The sequence below is a fragment of the Mobula hypostoma genome, chromosome 4, assembly GCF_963921235.1.
Source record: "Mobula hypostoma chromosome 4, sMobHyp1.1, whole genome shotgun sequence".
Classification (NCBI taxonomy): domain Eukaryota; kingdom Metazoa; phylum Chordata; class Chondrichthyes; order Myliobatiformes; family Myliobatidae; genus Mobula; species Mobula hypostoma.
Genome location: NC_086100.1, coordinates 1640022 through 1660124, shown reverse-complemented (window position 1 = coordinate 1660124; position 20103 = coordinate 1640022). Strand labels below are relative to the sequence as shown.

Sequence of the window (20103 nt, the reverse complement as noted above, 5' to 3'; positions counted from 1 at the left end):
AGCGCTGTGGACAACTGGGAACACTTCAGGGAAACTGTGCATTCATCTGCACTGAAGATGCTAAGGTTCTCTACCCACAAGCAGCATGACTGGTTCGATGAGAACGATGAGGAGATACAGGCTCTACTTGTTGAAAAGCACTGCCTTCATCGTGCCCATCAGAACGACCCATCATCAGCTGCCAAGAAAAACGTCTTTACCAGTGCTCTCAGGATAGTCCAGAATAAACTGTGTAAAATGCAAGATGTCTGGCTGAGCGCCAAGGCAGATGAAATACAGGGATATGTTGACAGAAACGACTTGAAACGGTTCTGTGAAGCTCTCAACACTCTCTACGGACCTCAGTCTCTCGGGAGTTCCCCCCTCCTGAGTATAGATGGTACAACACTCATTACAGAGAAGGCTCAGATCCTGCAAAGATGGGCTGAACACTTTGAAGCCGTCCTCAACTGATCGTCATCTATTAACGATGAGGCGATAGACAAGGTTCCCCAGGTCGACATCAACAGCACCATGGATGACCCACTGGTAGTAGCCGAAGTCACGAAAGCTGCCAGCTAGCTATCCAGTGGCAAAGCCCCAGGGGCAGACGCCATACCTGCAGAGATCTACAAAGCTGTTGGTCCTGTACTTATAGAGAAGTTCACTGAGTTGTTCCAGTCCTTTTGGAAGCAAGGATCCATTCCTCAGGAACTTAAGGATGCATCCATCGTACACCTCTACAAGAGGAAGGGCCATCGACAAGTATGCGACAACCACGAGGAATTTCGCTGCTCTCCATCGCAGGAAAAACCCTTGCAAGAGTCCTACTAAATCGTCTGGTCATTCACCTGGAGCTGGGCCTGCTGCCAGAGTCACAGTGTGGCTTTCGCAAAGGTCGTGGGACTATTGACATGATTTTTGCCACGCGCCAACTTCAGGAGAAAGGTCAGGAGCAGAATTGCAAACTCTACACAACTTTTGTTGACCTCACAAAAGCCTTTGACACTGTCTGCCGACAAGGCCTGTGGGTGATCATGTCAAGGTTCGGCTGCCCTGCCAAGTTCATTCAGATGGTACGCCAGTTCTATGATGGCATGATGGCCAGACTGCTGGACAGCGCAGTATCCTCTGAGGCGTTCCCAGTCACCAATGGCGTCAAACAGGGCTGTGTGCTCGTACCCACACTGTTCAGCATGATGTTTACTGCCATGCTGAATGATACCTTCCAGGACAGTGATGCTGGAATCAGCCTCAAGTACAGAGTGGATGGGAAGCTCTTCAACCTGAGGAGACTTCAAGCTACTGCCAAAGTGAAGGAGACTGTTCTGAGAGACTTCCTCTTTGCTGATGACTCCACACTGTACGCTGGCTCGGAGCCAGAGATGCAAGTCAATATGGACAAATCCTCTATGGCTTGTGACAACTTTGGACTCACCATCAACATCAAAAAGACCGAAGTCAAGCATCAGCCTGCTCCTCATGCACCATACACAGAACTGAAAATCACAATCAATGGACAGAAACTACAGGCAGTGGACCAGTTTACTTACCTTGGCAGCACCCTCTCCCGAGCAGTGACTATTGATACAGAAGTTAACTGCAGAATAGCAAAGGCAAGTTCTGCTTTCGGTAGACTGCGCTCCACTGTATGGGAACGCCAGGGAATCAGTCCAGCAACACAACTGAAGGTCTACAGAGCTGTGGAACTCACTACCCTCCTGTATGCCTGTGAAACGTGGACTGTGTATTGAAGGCATGTAAGACAGCTCAACCATTTCCACATGACTTGTCTTCGCAGAATATTAGGCGTCAGATGGCAAGACAAAGTACCAGACACTGAAGTTCTCTCTAGAGCAAGTCTACCATCAGTCCACTCACTGCTGATGAGAGCACAGACCTGGTGGGCAGGTCACGTCATCCGTATGCCAGACGAGCTCATACCCAAGCAGCTCCTTTTTGGGGAACTCTCTGCTGGAAGACACTCGCATGGAGGGCAGAAGAAACGTTACAAAGACACACTAAGGCCTCCCTGAAGTCACTTGACATAGACACGACCTCCTGGGAAATGCTGGCACAAAACCACCCTACCTGGCACGGCCTCATCCACAAGGGTTGTCAAGCTTACGAAGCAAGGCGCATTGCTGAAACACAACATAAGCACGAGCTGCGCATGTTCATAGCCACCAGCGTAACAACTGCAGTGCCAACACATGTCTGCCCAACATGTGCCAGGACATTTCGTGCCCGAATTGGCCTGACCAGTCATCTTCAGACACACCGCATCCAGTCTCAAAGTGACTAATGGTGTCGAGGTCTTCATCGACGACGACGACGATGGACGAACATCATCAAATGCCTACTGGAAATCCAAGTAAATGACGTCCACTGCCTCACCTTTGTCCACCCTGCTTGTTACTTCCTCAAAGAACTCTTAACAGATTTGTCAGGCAAGATTTCCATTCACAGAAACCATGCTGACTTTGACTCATTTTATCATTAGTCTCTAAGTACCCTGAAACTTCATCCTTAATAATAGACTCCAACACTTTCCCAAGTACTGAGGATAGCCTAACTGACCTATACTTTCTTTTCTTTTGCCTTTCTCCCTTCTCAAAAAGTGGACTGACATTTCCAATTTTCCAGTCCTCCGGGATCATTCCAGAATCAAATGATTCTTGAACAATCATGACCAATGCATCTGTTATCTCTTCAGTAACCTGTCTCAGGACTCTGGGATGTAGTCCATCTGGCCCAGGTGACTTACCCACCTTAAGACCTTTGAGCTTGCGTAGCACTTTTTCCTTTGTAATAGCAATGGCACTCACTCCTGCTCGCTGACAATCACGGACTTCTGGCACACTACCCATGTCATACACAGTGAAGACAGATGCAAAGTATCCATTAAGTTCATCTGCCATTTCTTTGTCCCCCATTACTACCTTACCAGAATCATTTTCTAGTGGTTTAATATTACTTCTCACCTCTCTTTTACTCTTCATATAATTGAAAAAATTTTAGCATCCAGCTTTATATTATTAAATAGTATTCCCTCATATATCATCTTTTCCCTTCTTTTAGCATTTTTAGTTGCCTTTGTTGGATTTGAAAAGCTTCCCAATCATCCAACTTCCCACCTACTTTAGCTACCTTACATGCTCTTTACTTCTCTTTTATTCAGTTAACTTCCCTTGTCAACCATGGTTGCCCTCTGCTATTTGAGAACAGCTTCTTCCGTGGGACATATTTATCCTGTGCCTTGTGGATTATTCTCAGAAACTTCAGCTATCTCTGCTCTCCCATCATCTCTGCCAGTATCCTCTTCCAATCCACCTGGGCAAGCTCCTCTCTCATGCCTCCATGATCCCCTTTATTCCATTGCGATACTGATACACGTGAGCTATGCTTCTCCCTCTCAAATTGCAGCATGAATTTAATCATATTATGATCATTGCCTCCTAAGAACTGGGTTATTACACAACACCAATCTAAGATAGCCTTTCCCAGAGTAGGCTCAAGCACAAGCTGCTTTAAACAGCCATCAAGTAGGTATTCAACAAATTCCCTATTTTACAATCTGACACCAACCTGATTTTCCCAATCCCCTTGCAAACTGAGGTCTCCTATTACAATTGTGTCATTACCCTTATCACATGCCTTTTCCAGCTCCCTTTGCAATGTCAACCCCATATCTTGGCTGCTATTTGGAGGCCTATATAAGATTCCCATAATGTTTTTTTTAACTCTTGCAGTTTCTTAACTCCACCCACAAAGATTTGACATTCTCTGACCCTATGTCACCTCTTTCTAAAGATGTAATTCCACCTCTTACCAACAAAGCCACACCATCGCCTATGCCTTCCTGCCTGTCCTTTTGGTACAAAGTATATCCTTCGACGTTAAGTTTCCAACTTTGCCTTCTTTTGCCTGCAACATCATATCAACCAATCTCTAATTGTGCCGCGAGTTCGTCCACCTTATTCCGAATGCTACACACATTTAAATACAGCACCTTCAGTCCTGCAGTCTTTGCCCTTTTGAATTTTGCCTCTGTGGTACAATTTAACTCTTTGCTCTGTCTGCATTTGTACCCAATCCTTGCCTTGTCCTTCCTTACATTCATGTTACACCCTTCATCTACTTGTAAACCTGCTGGCTCATCCTCAGCTCTCTCATACCTGTTCCTATCCCCCTGCTATATTAGATTAAGCCACTCCCAACAGCTCTAGAAAACCAGCCATCAAGAATATTCGTTCCCCTCAAATTCAAGTGCAACCCATCCCTTTTGCACAGGTCCCACCTGCCCCAGAACAGGTCCCAATGATCCGGAAATCTGAATCCTTGCCCACTGCTCCAATTCTTCAGCTGCACATCTATCTGCCTCTCAATCTATTCCGATACTCACTTCTGAATTGAACTGAATTGACTTTATTACTCACATCCTTCATACGCATAAACGAGTAAAAATGTTTACATTACCTCTCCGTCTAAACGTGCAATGTTCAATTTATAGTAATTTGTAATAAATAGTACATACAATAGGACAGTCAATATAGCATAGAAAAACAATTGTATCAGTGTGAATTAATCAGTCGGATGGCATGGTGTCCCAGAGCCTGTTGGTCCTGGCTTTTATGTTGTGGTACCGTTTCCCAGGTGGTAGCAGCTGGAACAGTTTGTTGTTGGGGTGAGTCGGGTCCCCAATGATCCTTCGGGCCCTTTTTACACACCTGTCTTTGTAAATGTCCTGAATAGTGAGAAGTTCACATCTACAGGTGCGCTGGGCTGTCCGCACCACTCTCTGCGATCGAGGGAAGTACAGTTCCCATACCAAGCAGTGATGCAACCAGTCAAGGAATATTGCATTATTGCCAGGAGACCAGATTAAGTTTCACACCCAGTATGCTACACCTATTTTTGCTTCTACAGATGCTGGTTGACCTGCACTATATTTCCAACATTCTTGGTTTTTCTTTCAGATTTCTAACATCTACATTTTTGAGCTTCTAGAACCATGATAACCATGACTGGTGCCACAACAACTACCTCTTGCTCAATTTCAGCAGTACCAAGGAGCTAGTTATTGACTTCAGAAGGAAACTGGAGGTCCATGACCCAGTTCGCATCGGGGGTCAAAGGTGGAGGAAGTCAGCAACTTTAAATACCTTGGTGTTATCATTTCAAAAGATCTGTCCTAGGTCCAGCATGTAAGTGCGATTATGATGAAAGCACGCAGAGCCTCTACTTTCTTCGAAGTTTGTAAAGATCCGGCATGTCTTGACAAGCATCCATAGATGTGCGGTTAGAAAGTATATTGACTGGTTGCATTACGATCTGGTATGACACACTAATGCCCTTGAATAGAAAATCCTATTAGTGAATCCTGGTAGTGAATACGGCCAGTCCACTTCGGGAAAGCCCTCCCAACCATTGAGCACATCTACATGAAACACTGCCACAGAAAAGCAGATCCATCACCAAGGACCCCCACCACTCAGACCATGTTATCTTCTCACTACTGCCATCAGAAAGGTGGTACAGGAGCCTCAGGACCCACACCACCAGGTTCAGGAACAGTTATTAACCCTCAACCATCAAGCTCTTCAACCAGAGGGGATAGCTTCACTCAACCTCACTCACCCGACACTAAACTGTTCCCACAACTATGGACTCACTTCCAAGGACTCTTCATCTATTACTTGTTATTTTGCTTGTTTTTTTTTTCGTTGTACATACTGTTAATGCCTGTAATCTCGGGGTTGTAGGTGGTGACTTTGATAATAAATTTACTTTGAACTTTGAGCATAGCGCAGTTGCAGCAGCAGCTGGTGGAACACGCTTTCACTGGGTATAGTGTAATGTTCTGTAAACTTCACACCAGAGCAGTAGCAGGGTGACACGTAAGGCATGTTCACATCCAAGGTCTGATTGCCCCATACAGAACCGAGTAGATCTCAATGTTATCCAGGAGTCTAAATAAACTGCGACGATATCACTAACTGCAAATATCAGCTGAAGGGAAGTCACTGACCTTTCAGCTACCTGCAACTAATGTCCAGCGGCAGTCACTGTGCATTCAGACCCTCTTCTCCACTGTCAGTCGTACAAAACTTAATTCAGTGCTTCACATGTATCCTGATATTTTGTGCAAGAGTTCCAACAGTTTTAACACAGAACAGTACAGCACAGGAACAGCCCTTCGGTTCACAATGTTGTGCCACACCAAATAAATTAGTAATCAATTGGCCAACTAAACTAAACCCTTCTGCCTACACAATGTCCATATCGTTCCATTTTCCTCACATTCATTGCCTATCTAAACACATCTTAGAAGTCCCTAATATTTTTACCTCGACCCACATCCCAGACAACACATTCCAGGCACTCAACATTCCCTGTGTAAAAAACACCCCTCAAACCTCCTTCAAAATTACCTTTTCTCACTTTAAGTAAATGCCCTCTGGTATTTGACATTTCAACTCTGGGAAAAAGATACTCCACTCCACTCTGTCTATGCCTCTCATAATCTTATAAATCTCTGTCAGATCTCCCCTCACTCTCTGCTGCTCCAGAGAAAACAACCCAAATTTGTCCGACCTCTCGTTATAGCACAGTCCCTCTAATCCAGGCAGCATTCTTGTAAACCTCTTCTGCACCCTCTCCAGAACCTCGATATCCTTCCTATAATGGGGCAACCAGAACTGAATGGAATATCCCGGACGCAGCCAAACTAGAGTTTTATAAAGCAGCAACATAACTTCCTGAGCTTTCAACTCAATGCCTTGACTGAAAAAGGGAAGCATGTCATATGCCTTCTGAACCACCCTTCCAACTGTGTACAGTAGTCACTTTCAGGGAGCCATGAACTTGGACCCCTAGATTCCTCTGCTCTTCAACACCGTTAAAGATCTGGCCCTTAACTGTGTACTGTCTGATTGCATTTGACCTACCAAAGAGCAACACTTCACATTAGGATGGGTTAAACTCCATCTGTCATTTCTCTGCCTATGTCTGCCACTGCCAGTCTTCTATGCTAGTCCTTTGTGCAAATTCAGTGTTTCACACACACCCTGATATTTTATGGAAGAGAATTAATGGTTTGGGATTAAACATTTTGAAAGAATTTACTCTATTTTGCTTGCAATTAGAGAGCGCATCAGTCTGGAAAGATGGTGGCTTGTTGAGTGAAATCTTATGATAAAAGATCATCACACAAAGGACTATGTTGTTTATCTGATATTTTCATGTGAAGCTGAATGTCCAGAAAAACAGTGAAATCTACTGCAGGCATCACAAAGAAAGTTACCAAACTTGCACGACAGGTTGCAGACCCCGGGGCTGTGGGTGTCTGCATAGGGGGCTCCACATCTGTGTTTCAGGGTGACCGAGTCACCGTGCACTCCAGTACCGTGTGTGCGTGAGAGAGTCTGTGTCCGCTGCACGTGCACAACGGGGGAGAAAAATCAAGCATTACTGACGAGGCAGAGGAGAAGTCGACATTCCACTGCAGATGAAGGGCGTCAATCCCATTACTCTCCATTCATGAATCAGAACCAGGTTCATTATCATTGACATATGTCATGAAATTTGTGGTTTTGCCCCAGCAGAACATAAAATACAATTTAAAATATATGTAAAAAATTAAATAGGTTATCCTCCCCGCGGAACACATGAGTTTCCTCCGAGTGCTCCCACAGTCCAAAGACGTACCGGTTAGTACAAACGTTTGTAGGTTAGTTGGTTATTTTAAATTGTCCCATGATTAGGCAAGTGTTAAATCAGGGGTTGCTGCCAGCGCATTTCAAAGGGCCAGTAGGGCCTGGTCCACACTGCACCTCTAAATAAATTTGAAAAAAGTGCAAAAAAAAAAGGAAAAATAGTGTTCATGGTTTTGTTGGTTTTTCAGAAATGTGTTGGTGAAGGGGAGAAAAGTTGTTATTGAAACGTTGAATGCGGGTCTTCAGGTCCCTGTACGACTCCCCTGACAGTAGTAATGAGAAGAAGGCAAGTCCTAGGCAGCGTGGGACCTTCATTTTATTATTCGTTTAGTGGTTCAGCACAGAACAGGCCCTTCCAGTCCAACAGCAACTCACTGATTTAATGTTAGCCTCATCTCAGGACATTTACAATGACCAATTAACCTATAAACTGGTACGTCTTGGATTTTGGGAGGAAACTGGAGCACTCCGAGGATACCCACAACTATCACAGAAAGTAACACACAATCTTTCATATGGAGGACACTGGAATTGAACTCTAAACTCCAGCACCCCAACCTATAACAGCATCACGTTAACCACTACACTACCATGGCACCCCACTGTTATGAGTGTTTTAAGATTCCCTGATTCTCATAGTATCCAAAAATCAATGAGGTTCTGCCTTGAATGTAATGCCTGAGTGCCAAGAGCCCTCACTAGGAAAATTGTCAACCCATCAAGTAAAGAAGCACTTTCTGATCTCAGTCCCGAACAACTGACTCCTGAGAGGGCAATCTGGAAATCCCTGAGAGTGTGAAAGGTGCAAGAAGAGGGAGGCATGTGAGGGAAAGAGACGTTGTGAACTTAATTCCAATTTGAAGCCGGAAAACTGATAGCCATCTGTGCTATCAGACTACCAGATGGCTGGAAAATCTCATCTGAGTCACATGTCTAGTGCGTCGTACCACAAAACCCGACAGAGGGTGACAAAACCCATTGAGAGGATTAACGAGTCTCCTTCCCCCCTATTTGTGACATTTATTGGGAGCACTGCAGACAAAGGATTCAAAACATTGTTGAGAATCCCTACCACCCATCCCACACTCTTTGATCCACTACCGTCAGGAAGGAGGTACAGGAGCCAGACTAAGTAACAGCTTCTTTCCCAGGCAGTGAGACTGCCAGATACCCTTCGAGCACTGTGGTCTTGTCTCTAAGTCAGTGAGCTGTTTACTATTTACCTGAACTACACTTTACAACATGAATTTTGAATTATATTTTACTAACTTATATGGAAATATTTTGTTTTATGTGCTGCGAGTGATATATGTTTTGTGGATGCACCATGGCCAGGGGGAAAGCTATTTCATTTGGTTGTATATATGTACAGTCAGATGACAATAAATTTGAATGTCCATTAGGGAAGGAAGCTTGCCATGCTTTCTTAGTCTCCCCTGTACCCAGACCCTAGCAAAATAAAAAGCCCCAATAAGAGGTCTGGCTATAGCAGATGAACATCCCACCCAGAGGTAATAGCGAGAAGAGAGGGACAGCAGTCAAACACGGGCAGACGTCACTAAACACCTGTTTGTTTTCCACTCTCATCCATGGAGATTTTAATCTTGCTCGATGGTTTAATCAGCATGGAGTACTGGAGCCAAACAAGGGCTTGTTTTCCACTAACAAGAGAAAGTCTGCAGATGCTGGAAATCCAAGCAATCAACACAAAATGCTGGAGTTTCTGGTGTTGCTTGTGTTCCACTATCAAGCCTCAAAGCAGCATCCATCCCCAGTAGCGCTGTCCCAGCTGTAACTGCGCTTTCGAGAGTCTACTTCGCCATATCCCCCATGAGATCGCGAATGCACCAGATCACTTAGTTGGTTCAATACTACATCCTTCAAAGAGAAATTACAGGCTGCATACTGCAGTGACTGCAGTTCAAACAAAATACATCTACTAGAGTATCTAGCAGTTTCATGAGCTGTCTGCAAAATGTCGCTGTTGATCCAGGGCATCATCTTGCTGAACCTATCAACCTCAACTTTAAAAATACAACAAAGCAAAAAGGGAAGACACAGGATTGGGAAAGTTTAAAACGCTACCAAGAACAAGAAGAACATAAGAATATAAAAAATAGGAGCAGGAGTAGGCCATCTGGTCTGTCTAGCCTGCTCTGCCATTCAATAAGATCATGGCTGATCCGGCCGTGGACCCACCTCCACCTACCTGCCTGTTCCCCAACACCCTTAACTCCCATTCTACTGAATTCCCATCCTACCTGCCTGTTCCCCAACACCCTTCATTCCCATTCTACTGAATTCCCATCCTACCTGCCTGTTCCCCAACACCCTTAACTCCCATTCTACTGAATTCCCATCCTACCTGCCTGTTCCCCAACACCCTTCATTCCCATTCTACTGAATTCCCATCCTACCTGCCCGTTCCCCAACACCCTTCATTCCCATTCTACTGAATTCCCATCCTACCTGCCTATTCCCCAACACCCTTCATTCCCATTCTACTGAATTCCCATCCTACCCGCCTATTCCCCAACACCCTTCATTCCCATTCTACTGAATTCCCATCCTACCTGCCTATTCCCCAACACCCTTAACTCCCATTCTATTGAAAACTCTATGCAACCTTGTCGGAAATTTATTTACTGAAGTAGCCTCCACTGCTTCATTGAACGAAAAGAATGATTAGGAGGGAAAAGATGAAATATGAAAGCAAGCTAGCAAACAATATCAAAGTGGACAGTAGATGCTTTTTAAATGTACGTTAAAAATAAAAGAGAAATGAGAATGGATAAAGGACCACTAGAAAATGAGGCAGGAGAAATAATAAGGGGGACAAGGAGATGGCAGATGAACTAAATGAGCATTTTGCATCAGTCCTCACTGTGGAAGACACTAACAGTATGCCAGATGTTGAAGGGTGTGAGAGAAAAAACGGGAGTGCAACTACTATTACCAGGGAGAAGATGCTCAAAAAGCTGAAAGACCTAAGGGTAGATAAGTCACCCAAACCAGATGAATTGCACCCTACAGTTCTGAAAGAGGCAGTGGTAGAGATTGTGGAGGCATCAATAATGATCTTTCAAAAATTATTGGACTCGGGCATGGTGCCAGAGGACTGGAAAATTGCAAATGTCACTCCACTCTTTAAGAAAGGAGGAAAGCAGCAGAAAGGAAATTATAGACCAGTTAGCCTGATTATAGGCCAGTCACCCCAGTGGTTGGGAAGATGTTGGAGTCAATTGTTAAGGATGAGGTTATGGAGTACTTAGTGACACAGGACAAGATAGAACAAAGTCAGCATGATTTAGAAACACAGAAAACCTACACCACAATACAGGCCCTTCGGCCCACAATGCTGTACTGAACACATACTTACTTCAGAAATTACCTAGGGTTACCCATAGCCCTATTGCTAAGCAGAAAAGGCCGCTTTTATTCCCACTCGCTGTTTCCTACCTATCAGCCATTCTGCTATCCATTCCAGTAACTTTCCTGTAACACCCTAGGACTTCATCTCGTTAAGCTTCATGTGTGGCACTTTATCAAATGCTTTCTGAAAATCCAAGTAAGTGACATCCACTTACTGGTCTATAATTTCCTTTCTTTTGCCTTCCTCTCTTCTTAAAGATTGGAGTGACATTTACAATCTTCCAGTTCTCTGAGACCAGAATCAAGTGATTCTTGAAAGAACATGACCAATGCATCCATTATCTCTTCAGCAACCCCTCTCAGGACTCTGGTATGTAGTCCATCTGCTCCAGATAACTATCTGCCTTAAGACCTTAGCACTTTTTCCTTTGTAATAGCAATGGCACTCACTTCTGCTCGCTGACATTCACGGACTTCTAGCACACCGCTAGTGTCTTCCATAGTGAAGACAGATGCAAAGTACCCATTAAGTTCATCTGTCATTTCTTTTTCCCTCCTTACTACCTCACCAGCATCATTTTCCAGTGGTCCCATATCAACTCTCACCTCCCTTTTACTCTTTATATAACTGGAAAAATTCTGGTATCCTGCTTTATATTATTGTCCAGCCTGCCCTCATATTCCATCCTTTCTTTTCTTATAGATTTTTTTAGCGACTTTTGTTGAATTTTAAAAGCTTATATTTTGAATTCTTTCCCTATTTAAATAATAGTCTGCCTATTTATTTCTTCTGCCAAAGTGCATAACCATACACTTTCCAACATTGTATTTCATTTGCCACTTCTTCACCCATTCTTCCAATCTATCCAAGTCTCTGTGCAGACTCTCTGTTTCCTCAGCACTACCAGCCCCTCCATCTATCTTCATATCGTCAGCAAACTTAGCCATAAAGCCATCTATTCCATAATCCAAATCGTTGATGTACAATGTAAAAAGAAGCGGCCCCAACATGGACCCCTGTGGAACACCACTGGTAACCAGCAGCCAACCAGAATAGGATCCCTTTATTCCCACTCTCTGTTTCCTGCCAATCAGCCAACGCTCTATCCACGTATGTAACTTTCCCATAATTCCATGGGCTCTTATCTTGTTAAGTATCCTCATGTGTGGCACCTTGTCAAAGGCCTTCTGAAAATCCAAATATACAACATCCACTGCATCTCCCTTGTCTAGCCTACTTGTAATTTCCTCAAAAAATTGTAATTGGTTAGTCAGGCAGGATTTTCCTTTAAGGAAACCAAGCTGAGTTCTGCCTATCTTGTCATATGCCTCCAGGTACTCTGAAACCTCATCCTTGACAATCGACTCCAACAACTTCCCAACCATCAATGTCAAGCTAACAGGTCTATAATTTCCTTTTTGCTTCCTTGCCCCCTTCTTAAATAGCAGAGTGACATTTGCAATCTTCCAGTCCTCCGGAACCATGCCAGAATCTATCGACTTTTGAAAGATCATCGCTAATTCCTCTGCAATCTCCACAGCTACTTCTTTCAGAACACAAGGGTGCATTCCATCTGGTCCGGGAGATTTATCTACCTTTAGACTATTCAGCTTCCTGAGTACTTTCTCTGTCGTAATTGTGACTGCGCACACTTCTCTTCCCTGCCACCCTTGAGTGTCCGGTATACTGCTGATGTCTTCCTCAGTGAAGACTGATGCAAAATACTCGTTCAGTTCCTCCGCCATCTCCTTATCTCCCATTACAATTTCTCCAGCATCATTTTCTATCGGTCCTATATCTACTCTCACCTGTCTTTTACTCTTTATATACCTGAAAAAGCTTTTAGTATCCTCTTTGATATTATTTGCTAGCTTCCTTTCATAGTTAATCTTTTTCCTCTTAATAACCTTCTTAGTTTCCTTTTGTAAGCTTTTAAAAACTTCCCAATCCCCTGTCTTCCCACTAATTTTTGCTTCCTTGCATGCCCTCTCCTTTGCTTTAACTTTGGCTTTGACTTCTCTTGTCAACCACGATTGCATCCTTTTTCCATTCGAAAATTTCTTCTTTTTTGGAATATAGCTGTCTTGCACATTCCTCATTTCTCGCATAAACTTCAGCCGCTGCTGCTCTGCCGTCCTTCCCGCCAGTGTCCCTTTCCAGTCAACTTTGGCTAGTTCCTCTCTCATACCACTGTAATTTCCTTTACTCCACTAAAATACCGACACATCAGATTTCGGCTTCTCTTTTTCAAATTTCACAGTGAAGTCAATCGTTATGATCACTGTCTCCTAAGGGTTCCTTCACCTCAATCTCTCCAATCACCTCCGGTTCATTACTCAATACCCAATCCAGTACAGCCGATCCCCTAGTGGGCTCAACAACAAGCTGTTCTAAAAAGCCATCTCGCAGACATTCTACAAATTCTCTCTCTTGAGATCCAGTGCCGACCCGATTTTCCCAATCCACTCGCATGTTAAAATCCCCCACAATTATCATAACACTGCCCTTCTGACAAGCCTTTTCTATTTCCTGTTGTAATTTGTAGTCCACATCACTGCAGCTGTTTGGAGGCCTATAAATAACTGCCATCAGGGTCATTTTTACCCCTGCGATTTCTTAGCTCAACCCATAAAGATTCTGCACCTTCTGATCCTATATCACCTCTTTCTAATGATTTAATATCATTTCTTACCAATAAAGCCATGCCTCCCCCTCTGCCTACCTTCCTATCCTTCCGATACACTGTGTATCCTTGGATGTTCAGCTCCCAGAAACATGCATCCTTTAGCCACGTCTCAGTGATGGCCACAATATCATACCTGCTTACGGTCTTACCCAATGACTTGTCCTTCACAGCCGTCAGTGGAAGTGAATTTCATAGATTCACCACCCTGTGGATAAAGAAATTCCTCCTCATCTCTGTTGTAAATGGACATTCCTCTATTCTGAAGCTGTGACATCTGGCCCTCAGGTTAATAGTTCTTATGGCCATCCCTGCATTGAACTGAGCACTCTAAATATCATTCAATTCAAAAGTCCAATATATGTATGTCTGAGTGGTACAACTTGTTGCCTCTGAAGGCACAGGGGTATAGCAGTTAGCATATCTATTTAGAGCACAGTGATCATGGTTCAACCCTGCTGCTGCCTGTGAGGTGTTTGCGCATTCTCCCAGTGACTGCGTGTGCTCCAGTTTCCTCCCACATCCCAAAGATGTAGTGGTCAGGGTTGGTGAGTTCCGGGGCATACTATTTTGGTGCTGGAAGGATGAGCATATCCTCAGACTGTGTTGGTCATTGACACAAGTTGTTTACAATATATATTAATGACTTGCATGAGGGAATTAAATGCAGCATCTCCAAGTTTGCGGATGACACGAAGCTGGGTGGCAGTGTTAGCTGTGAGGAGGATGCTAAGAAGATGCAGGGTGACTTGGATAGGTTAGGTGAGTGGGCAAATTCATGGCAGATGCAATTTAATGTGGATAAATGTGAAGTTATCCACTTTGGTGGCAAAAACAGGAAAACAGATTATTATCTGAATGGTGGCCGATTAGGAAAAGGGGGAGGTGCAACGAGACCTGGGTGTCATTATACACCAGTCATTGAAAGTGGGCATGCAGGTACAGCAGGCGGTGAAAAAGGCGAATGGTATGCTGGCATTTATAGCGAGAGGATTCGAGTACAGGAGCAGGGAGGTACTACTGCAGTTGTACAAGGCCTTGGTGAGACCACACCTGGAGTATTGTGTGCAGTTTTGGTCCCCTAATCTGAGGAAAGACATCCTTGCCATAGAGGGAGTACAAAGAAGGTTCACCAGATTGATTCCTGGGATGGCAGGACTTTCATATGATGAAAGACTGGATGAACTAGGCTTATACTCGTTGGAATTTAGAAGATTGAGGGGGGATCTGATTGAAACGTATAAAATCCTAAAGGGATTGGACAGGCTAGATGCAAGGAAGATTGTTCCCGATGTTGGGGAAGTCCAGAACGAGGGGTCACAGTTTGAGGATAAAGGGGAAGCCTTTTAGGACCGAGATTAGGAAAAACTTCTTCACACAGAGAGTGGTGAATCTGTGGAATTCTCTGCCACAGGAAACAGTTGAGGCCAGTTCATTGGCTATATTTAAGAGGGAGTTAGCTATGGCCCTTGTGGCTAAAGGGATCAGGGGGTATGGAGGGAAGGCTGGTGCAGGGTTCTGAGTTGGATGATCAGCCATGATCATACTGAATGGTGGTGCAGGCTTGAAGGGCCGAATGGCCTACTCCTGCACCTATTTTCTATGTTTCTATGACGCGTTTCACTGTATGTTTGAATGTTTCAATGTACATGTGACAAATAAAGCCAATCTTTAAAACTTTTCTAAACTGTCTCTCCCCTCTCTCCACTCCTAGTAATTTTTCTTTCTTCCCAGTGCCTTCTGTTTTTCATGCCATTCGTTATAATACTGGATGAACAATATCCTTTTCCCAGGGTCGAAATGTCTAATACCAGAAGGCAGGCATTTAAGGTGCAAGGGGGAATTTGAATGGAGATGTGAGGGGCAGTTTTAACACAGAGTGGTGGGTGTCTGGAATGTGCTGCCTGGGGTGGTGGTAGAGGCAGATACATTAGGCACATTTAAGAGACATTTAGACAGGCAGCTGAATGTGAGGAAAATGGAAGGATATGGATTAGCAACACACATCAAAGTTGCTGGTGAACGCAGCAGGCCAGGCAGCATCTCTAGGAAGAGGTACAGTCGACGTTTCAGGCCGGGGCCCTTCGTCAGGACTCTTATGGATTAGATTAGATTAGATTATGAGGACACTCTAGTCCTCGTTTATTGTCATTTAGAAATGCATGCATTAAAAATGATACAACGTTCCTCCAGAAAGATATCACAGAAACACAGGGCAAACCAAGACTAAAACTGACAAAACCACATAATTATAACATATAGTTACAACAGTGCAAAGCAATACTGTAATTTGATAAAGAGCAGACCATGGGCAAGGTAAAAAAAAGTCTCAAAGTCCCGATAGCCTCATCATCTCACGCAGATGGCTGAACGGAGGAACTCTCCCTGCCGTGAACCTCCAAGTGCCGCAAACTTGCCGATGCAGCACCCTTGGAAGCACCCGACCGCAGCTGACTCTGAGTCTGTCCAAAAACTTTGAGCCTCCGACCTGCCCCTCTGACACAGCCTCTCAGAGCACCATCCCCTGCCGAGCGCTTTGACCCCACCCCAACCGCCAAGCAACAAGCAAAGCCGAGGACTTGGGGCCTTCCCCTCCAGAGATTCTGGACCACACAGTAGCAGCAGCAGCGAAACAGGCATTTCAGAGGTTTCACCAGATGTTCCTCCAAGTTCTCACGTCCGTCTCCATCAAATCAGGATTGTGCACAGCACCCTACTTGGCAGATACAGATATCATTCACCGGAGTGGCCGCTGCGAGCTGTGTCGCGCCACCATCTTCTCCTCCCTCCCTCCCTTTGTGTAGGATATTGTGGATATTGCGTAGGTAGAAGAGATTAGTTTAGTTGGCCAATTGATTACTAATTTAATTGGTTCAGCACGATATTGTGGGCCGAAGGGCCTATTTCTTTGTTGTACTGTTCTGTGTTCTATTTTCTATATTGTAGAAAAAAATTGTTCACACAGAGGAACTGATGTAATTTTTACCAACTACCAAAAAGAGCAATCAAACTAGATTCTCAAGGTCTGGTCATAACACCAAGCAAGTCTTGCGTATTTTCCAGTGGATTTCAGTGAAAACAGAGCCCATTCATTAGCTGACAAGGCATGTATGCAGTGAGCATCAACTAAGGAGAGCTGATGAGCAGCAACAGCCACCATAGACACCTCCATCCCATTGGCAGCTACCCTGTTCTAGGGCACATTGCAAACATAAAGCACAGGCCAGTCTGCAACAGAAAGAACTACATTTTGAATTCAATCCAAATTCCTTTTAAAATATTTTCTCATTTCTCTCTCTTGCTGTTTGACAACATATGCTTGACCCTCTCAATAAATAGTCCCAGCCTGCAGACTGAAGGCAAGTTTGGTCATGACGTTTCATCTCTGCACTATTTAAAAAGAGAAATGATCATAAAACGTCTAGCTGGTTAGTAAATATTTAAATACAGAGAGTCCAAAAGATTAGATACAGCATAAAATAACTGAACGCTCTCTCGTTCTGTCACCCAAGCTCCCTTTCTCCCTATCTCTCCCTCGATCGATCTGTCACCCATCTCTCTCTCTGTCAATCCCCCTCTCTCTCTGTCACTCACTCCCCCTCTCTCTCTATCACCCACTCTCCCTCTATCTGTCACTCCCCCTCTCTCTCTGTCACTCACTCCCCCTCTCTCTCTATCACCCACTCTCCCTCTATCTGTCACTCCCCCTCTCTCTCTGTCACTCTCTCTCTCTGTCACTCACTCCCCCTCTCTCTGTCATGCATTCTCCTTCTCTGTCACCCATTCTCCCTCTCTCTCACTCCATCTCCCACCTTCCTTCTCTCTCTTGCTCCCGCCCACTGTTCTCTCTCTCTGTCACCCACTCTCCCTGTCTATCTCTCCCTCTGTGTCCTAATCCTTCTCTCCCTCTCTTCTTCCTTCTCTCTCCATCTCCTTGTCCCTCTGCCTCCTCTTGCTCCATCTCACAGTCAGTCCCTCACTCTTTCTCTCGCTGTCTCCCACTACATCTCTCTCCCCCCTCTTGCTTTCCTTCTACCCCATTTTCTCCCTCCCACTCCCCTCTCTCTGCTTTCCACTCTCCCCACTCCCATCTCTCTCCCCCTCTACTCTGCTCTCTCCCTCCCTCTACCCTGTTCTCTCTCCCTCCCATTCCCCCCCCATTTCCCACTCTGCCTCTCTGTCTCTTGCTCTCTCCCTTTGCTATCTCCCTCTACCATCTCCCTCCCTCCCAATCTACCTCTTTCTCCTCTCTCTCTCTATTTCCTGCTCTCCTCACATTCTCTCACAATCTCTTCTCCCTTGCTCTCTCCCTCTCCCCGTCTCCCACTCTTGTTCTCTCTTTCTCTCCCTCTGAACCCCTCTCTCCGTCTCCCACTCTCCCTCTCTATCTCTTTTGCTCTGTTTCCTAGTTTCCCTCTCCCTCTCATTTTTCCATCTTCCACTCTCCCTCTCTCCCTCTCGCTGTCTCCCACTCTCTTCTCTATCTCTCTCTACTCCGTTCTCTCCCTCCCTCTCCCTCTCCATCTCATACTCTCGCTTTCCTTCTAACTCTCCCACTCTCCCTCTCGCTACCTTATACTTTTTCTTTCTCTTCCTCTCTCTCCACTTCTCTATCTCCCTATGTCTATCTCCCACTCTCTCACCGTCCCTCTCCTCGCCGCTCTCCCTCCACACTGTCCCTCTCACCCTCTCCACCACCTCTCACCCCTCCCTCTTTCTCTTCACCATCCCTCTCCCTCCTCTACCGAGCTCTCTTTCTTTCTCCCTTTCCACCGTCATTCCCCCCCGCTCCCTACTGTTCCTTCCCCCCCTCGCTCTCTCCTCCTCTCCACCACTACTCGCTCTCTCTCTCTCTTTATCACCTGCATCAATAGAGAGGAATAAGGGGGAGAGGGGAGAGGGGGAGCGGGAGGGAGGAGGTTAGGGGAGGAGGAGAGGAGTAGAGGGGAGAGTGGGAGAGGGCGGAAGGAGGAGAGGTGAGTGGGAGAGGGAGGGAGGAGGAGAGGAGAGTGGGAGAGGGAGGGAGGAGGAGAGGAGGAGGAGAGGGGGAGAGGAGGGGGGAGAGGGGAGGGGAGAGAGTGTGAGATTGGGAGAGGGAGGGAGGAGGAGAGAGGGAGGGAGGAGGGGAGAGGAGAGGGGAGAGGAAGAGGGGGAGATGGAGGGAGGAGGAGAGGAGGAGGGGGAGGAGGAGAGGAGGAGAGGGGAGGAGGAGACGAATAGAGGGGAGAGTGGGAGAGGGCGGAAGGAGGAGAGGTGAGTGGGAGAGGGAGGGAGGAGGAGAGGAGAGTGGGAGAGGGAGGGAGGAGGAGAGGAGGAGAGAGGGGAGGGGAGAGAGTGTGAGATTGGGAGAGGGAGGGAGGAGGGGAGAGGGAGGGAGGAGGAGAGAGGGAGGGAGGAGGGGAGAGGAGGGGGAGAGGGAGAGGGGAGATGGAGGGAGGAGGAGAGGAGGAGGGGAGGAGGAGAGGAGGAGAGGGGAGGAGGAAAGGAGGAGAGGGGAAGAGGAGAGGAGGAAAGGGGAGGGGAGGGGAGAGACTGTGAGAGTGGTAGAGGGAGGGAGGAGGAGAGGGGAGAGGGGAGATGGGAGGAGGAAGAGAGGGGGAGGAGGAGAGGGGGAGGAGGAGAGGGGGAGGAGGAGAGGGGGAGGAGGAGAGGGGGAGAGGGGAGAGGGGAGGGGGAGAGGGAAGAGGGAGGGAGGATCGAGGGGAGAGGAGGGGAGAGAGTGTGGAGGTCTCTCCCTGGATTACAGGTCTGGGATGACTGGGGGGAATGCACTACTGTAGAATGCCTGCAGGGGGAGAAGAGGAGAAGGAGGTGGGAGGAGGGAGGAGGGAGAGGGAGGAGGGGAGGGTGTGAAGGTCTCTCCCTGGATTACAGGCCTGGGACGACCGGGGGGAAGCGGTACTGCAGAATGCCTGCAGGGAGAGAGGGGGAGAGGAGGAGGAGGAGGAGGGAGGAGGGAGGGGGAGGAGGGGAGAGTGTGAAGGTCTCTCCCTGGATTACAGGCCTGGGACGACGGGAGGAAGCAGTACTGTAGAATGCCTGCAGGGGGAGCTGCTCCTCTCCTCACAGTCAATGCCAACACCGGTTAGCAATGAGCAAAGAAAGCGCAGGAAGGGGGAGATGTGACAGAAAGTTGTGGGTCAGGGAAGATGGAGTGGGAAAAACAGTCCAAAGACAGAACAGTTAGTGTGTTATTAGGTTATTGTGAATTGTCCCGTGACTGTGACTTATTACTGTGTGGCTGAGCAAAGCTCCAATGCCTTGTTGAAGTTTGCTGGCGACGCCATTGTCATAAGCCGAATCAAAGGTGGCGATGAATTAGCATACAGGAGGGAGAATGAAAATCTAGC

At 46.1% G+C, this 20103-nt stretch overlaps 1 protein-coding gene across 2 annotated transcripts in view; it reads right to left on the bottom strand.

The window, feature by feature from the left end:
• LOC134345086 (lipoma-preferred partner homolog) overlaps positions 1-20103 on the bottom strand; it is a 453573-nt gene that overhangs the window by 359991 nt on the left and 73479 nt on the right. The gene's annotated exons all lie outside the window — the stretch shown is intronic.